Genomic DNA, 6,000 nt, shown 5'->3' with positions numbered 1-6,000 from the left:
AAAAAATAAAGTGGTTTGTCTGAATATTTTTCTTTCATGATTTCTGTTTTCTGTTCTTTTAAATCCTTACCTTCTATCTTAGAATCAATACTGTCTATTAGTTCCAAGGCAGAAGAGAAGTAAGGGCTAGGTAATGGGAGTTAAGTGACTTGCCCAGGGTCACACAGCTAGGAAGTATCTGAGTCTATATTTGAACCCAGCATCTCCTGTCTCTAGACCTGGCCCTCAAGCCACTGAGCCACTTTGCTGCTGCTTCATGATCTCTTGAAATAAAATATTCTCTTTTTTCAGTCATGGCCTTTGGGTAATATGATCCTTTTAAAGTTATTTCTCTTTGATCCATTTTCTTTATCTTTTTTATTCTGAGCTTAAATATTCAAAAAAGAGAATCTTTATATACAAAGCAAAACATAAAAAGAGATTTGATAAGAAACCATGATTTCATTTCATAACATTTGTTTTTTTTAACTATATAATAAATTTCATGTGTTACTTATAACATTGTCCTTTGTTTTAGTTTCTTCTGAACTTCCTTTTCTTCTCATCTACTTTTTTATCTAAAATTTTATTATATTAATTATTATGTTAATTAATATATTATTATATTTTACATAGCATTTAAAAATATTGCAGTTACACCTACACATAATCTGGAAATTTTTTAAAATTCAAATTAATTATATACTCATGAAAAAAAATAGACTTGAACCAGGAAAAATTAAAATATTACAAGTGTCTATTTTTTTTTAGTTTCAGTTTTTCTAACTCCATTATACCTCTTTCCATTGAAAACTGAAAGGGAGAAAAAAAACAAGCTTATAACTGTTATAGGTGTCTGGTGCAGGGGCAGACCCATCAGCTTGCTCAAATGGTATCTCCAAATGGAGAACACTGGGGAGCAGATGGCATCACCAGGTGGAGGATTCTGGGAAGCAGATGGTGTCTGCATGTAGAGGAAGTTTGGGAGCTGCTTCTAGGACAATCATGCTGATACATGAGGGAAGTACCTTGGAGAGACTGGTACATGTGTGGACATTCTAGAACTGTTTCTGGTTGGGGGAGGGAGGCTTTTGAAAGATAACTGGTGTCTTCAGAAGAACCTGACTCAGTTCCCACCATCTCATGGCTGCATCCACATCTGGGGAAGCTTTACTCATAGCATCTGGTAAGAAAATCACGCTTTAAGAGAAGGGACCCTCGGCTCCACAGAAGGACTCATCTGGTAGCGATATGAACTTGATGGGACCAATGCTGTTGTGTGAACAGAACTACAATGATCCTAATCTCTCCACTGCAGCCTGAGCTAATATAAGGGAGAATATGTCCCCAAGGTGATAAGGAAAACGTTTTGTGTTTGTTCTTGCTGTATCTTTGAAGCAAATATGCCTTTGTAAAAGTCATCAACATTTTTTGTTGTTGTTGTTTTGTTTTGTTTTTAAAATTTTCATTGAAAAATTTTATTTAATTAGTTAATTTAGAATATTTTCCCATGGTTACATGATTCGTGTTCTTACCCTTCCCTCTTCCCCCCATAGCCAACATGCAATTCCACTGAATTTTACTTGTGTCATTGATCAAGACCTATTTCCATATTGTTGATAATTGCACTAGGGTGATCTGATCATTTAGAGTCTACATCCCCAGTCATATCCCCATGAACCCATGAAGTCACCAAGTTTTAAAAGGTTAAATGGAACTGAGGTGATAGACATCGGTCCCCAGTAAATGGGAGGTACATAGCTAGTTGGGGCTCCTGCCATGATGTAGGAAAAATAATTAAGGGTACCCTGAAACTGAGCATGAGAGAGCAGATCAGAGCATTCACATTACATAACAAATAAACAAAGGGAAGCAAAATGGACCCACACAAGGGCCACGTCCTAAACATGTCTTTATACCTGTTGTCTTATCAGTTCTCTGTCAAGAGGTTGGTAACATGCTTCACCAGAGGTCCTCTGGAGACACAGTCGGCCATGGCACTGATCAGAGTTCTTAAGTCTTTCAAAATTTCTCTTTATAATACTGTTGTCCTTGTAGCAATTGTTTTGTTGGTTCTGTTCATTTCATTCTGCATCCTATCATTTGGATCTTCCCAGGATTCTCTGAAACAACATGTTATCATTTCTTATAACATAAAAATGTTCCATCACACTTCTGCACCACAATTTATTCAGCCATTCCTCATTTTATGGGTAACTTCCTCAGTTTTTAGTTCTTTGCCACTAATAAAAAATGTGTTATAATATTTTTATCTATACAATTCCTTTGATCTCTTTAGGATACAGGTCCAGTAGAGTTACCACTGGGTCAAAGGGTAGGTATATTCTAGTCACTTTGGGGGCATAGTTACAAAATGATTTTCAGAATGGCTGGACCATTGTCCTAAATATTATAGTGCTAGGACCAGCAAATGTGTCTTGAATACAGAAAGAAACACTCATCATTCTGCAGGTAAGTCAGTTCTTATACCATTAGTGTCAAATTATGTCTTGTTATATGTGTGTCCAGGATAGGCTCCCTCTTGCTGAGGGTCATGATTTTCACATAAGTGGAAATATCATTCCTTTCTTTCCTATGTAGTAAGGAAATACAGTGCAATGTATTTTAAAGTTCCTTTTTGGTGATGATATTTTCAAACCAAAATTAAGGAAAATAGATCTTTAAAAATATATGATACTCATCATATATGTATAGCTCAGATCAAATTGCCTATCCTTTCAGGAAGGAGGGAGAGAAGAAAGGAGGGAGACAATGTAGACCTTATAATTTCAGAAAATGTATGTTAAAGATTGAAATACATGTAATTGGGGAAATAAAATATTTTCAAAAATAAACTACACTTTACAAATGAGTTGTTGCCATGAAACATAATTCAACATTTAACACAGGCAGTCTGTTTTATGGATGAGATTGGAAAGAGGAAAACTGTAAAATTTGCCTCAAATGACTTACATTCAACTGGATATGATAAATATCTATGTTTGCTGCTAAACTAGATTCAATGCCCTGATTTTGCTGCCTTTCTATTTAAGGAGGGAAGGAGACAGACTGGATAGCTGGATAGTTTCTTTTTTTAAAAAGTTAAATATATTACTTGGGTTTGTCAACATTAATGAGAAATGTCTGTTTATTCAATTAAAAAAATAACTTATTGGCTATGTTAGCTCAATTTTCTATTGATACTGCTCATTGGCCCTTGCATTCAGAAGAAGGCCCAATAACTTTTACCCTTTTTTAGCGTTGTTATGGCTGCTCCTGTAGTTAGACACTGGCCAATTCTCAGAGAATTTTATTACAGTCTTGCTAAGAGTTACTTCCAACTTTCCCAAGGTGAGTTAGTTAAAGGGAAGAAGAGAACAAGGAAAGGGAAAGAGAAGACATGAAGGAAGGGAAGAATAGAGAAATGAAGGGCAAGAGAGAAAAAAGGAAGAGAAGAAAGGTACAATAGGAATAATATCCTAACCCCTGCCTCCATGCTGGTAAGGCTAGTTTTTCCCTAAAAGGCATTAAAGGGGGCAGCTGGGTAGCTCAGTGGATTGAAAGTCAGACCTAGAGATGGGAGTTCAAGGGTTCAAATCTAGTCTCAGACACTTCCTAACTGTGTGACCCTGGGCAAGTCACTTAATCCCCATTTCCTAGTCCTTACTACTCTTCTACCTTGGAACCAATACGTAATACAAGTTCTAAGATGGAAGACAAGGTGGGTTTTTAAAGCATTAAAAACTATCTTTGAGATTTATTGACTCAAGGGATTAAAGGTTCCAACTATAGGCATCAATTTCTGGACAATTACACACAAAATAGCCACTAGGAGCTCCAGGCATTTTCTGGTGCTTGGATGGTGGGAAAATATGGGCTACTCAGGCAAGTTAGCTTCATTCAACTAAATCAACATGAGATATCATCAGCACTTATCTGGTTTAATCTGCTATGCCCAGGTAAATCTGTAACTGTTGAATGACCTGGGGGGGGGGACGAAGGGGGGAATCTCATTTTGTTCCTAACCTACCAAAGAACTGGCCTGAGGGAGGCCCAGCACAAAATAGAAGAAAGTAAATGCTAAATTTGTCCCAAAAACCTTGATAGGATATTTCCAAATGAACCCAAAAGGGTCTCGTGATTCATTTATTGGTCAGGCACTACGTATCCCAGTGCCCATGGTATACAGAAAATATTCATTCTTACTTCTACTATTCTACTATATAATGAATACTACTATTCAACTTACTGTTGGGGACGTTTATAAGAGAATCCACAGAAATAGTCCTCATTGTGAAGAAGCCTACAGTCTAAAGGAGAACCCATGTGTGAAAGGCCCTTCCACGACACCAAGGGCCCAAGCACATTTCAAGGAATTTCTCACTTTTACAGCTGCCACCCAATAATTCTGGAAACTAACACCAGGACACATCCACTATGTTGTCAGCAGTTCTCCTTACAAGCACACAGTCCTTGAAACTCAGAAGAGAAAAGTTTTATTTTTAGGTTGAAGAAAATAAAATGAACACAAAACAGACCTTATAAGAAGAAATTGACACCTCCCCAGAAAGAACCTTTTCTCAGAAAATTCTTGAAGGAAGTCGCTACAAAGGTGCGGCTCAAGCAGGAACCTTGAGGGAAAGTGACCTCCTCCATCTTAGCATCTGTGATAGAGAAAGATAAGGAGGCCAAGCAGAATCTGATATGCACCTTAGATTTTAAGGAAACAGATTTCAAAGGGTTCAGAAAAAGGATAAGTGGCCCCCACGGCCTAAAATTCCATAGGAGAAATCAGCCCAGAAGCAGGAAAGCTCTAAAGAATGACATTTTTGAGGCACAAAGAGGAAAAGAGTTACACGAGGAGGAAAAAAATAGAATAAAGTTGAAATGTAAAGGAACTCATCAATCACTTGGACTTTTAAAAAGGCAGATATTCCATGTAATTGAAATTATATAATAGGTATGTACAAATATATTTGAGAGAAAAATAGTAGTACTGTAATTGGTGTTTTAGCATAAGTCTGCCAGAAATAATTTTTATTTAATTTGACATTAGGCCTTCCCACTCACCTGAAGTGACTGGCTCTATGACCTCCCTAAGGGCAGTGTCCTCTGGCAATAAAGGTTCATTTTAGTTATTATCCTAATCCATGTCCAAAAAAAAGGCTTTAACTTTTGTTCTACTGACTTTTCCAAAGTTCCCTGGTCTGGAAAGAATTTAGGGGTGTAGAAAATATTATTTCTTAATATTTTCAGTTTGACTGAAAAGGGAGTTTTTAATGTTTTCACACATATAAGATGAAAGGAAGTGCACGTAATGAAGGATGAGCACAAAAGCAGAGCATTGTTCTCCAAGGATGTTGTTTGGGTACCACAGGTCAGAGTGATAGAAGACTGGCATAGAACACTAAAGAGAACAAAGACCTGTTCTTTGCTACATCTGGGGAAAAGAAGAGGATCTAAAAAGTGAAAGGATCACCATGAGTAGATGGAACAATTAGAATGAGTTCCTGAGAGAAGGGAGAGATGCTCAACCCTTCTTTACCTTTGTCTCATCATTGGATTGGAATGGACAAAATCAAAATGACCACTAAGGAACTGATGGAAAAGATAAGTAGGTTCATAGGATCATGGAGCTGGAAGGAATCTCAGAGGACATCTTTACCAATTCATTTTACAGATGAGAAAACTGAGGCCGGCCTCGAGGAGTTAAGTAATTTGCCCCAAGTCATACAGGTAGTTAAGTGAACCACCTCAGATTTGAACCCAGATTCTCTGCCTCCAGATTCATTACATGTTGTACTATATCTCAGTTCGTTCCCAAGTAAAGAGACATTCAAAGAGTGCCAAGGCATAAGCCATGTAATCCTGGGCAAAAAAGTTAACCCGATTTGTGTGGCTTTGCCCTTCTGTCTTAGAGTTGTTACTAAGATACAAAGTAAAGGTTTAAAAAAAGAAAATGTAAAATCTTACAAGTGGGTTAAAAAAGTTGACTTTACAAGTTCAAGATAGTCTAGATCA

Source organism: Monodelphis domestica, chromosome 6, assembly GCF_027887165.1.
Source record: "Monodelphis domestica isolate mMonDom1 chromosome 6, mMonDom1.pri, whole genome shotgun sequence".
In the NCBI taxonomy this organism is placed as follows: domain Eukaryota; kingdom Metazoa; phylum Chordata; class Mammalia; order Didelphimorphia; family Didelphidae; genus Monodelphis; species Monodelphis domestica.
Note: the sequence above shows the minus strand (reverse complement) of the source record.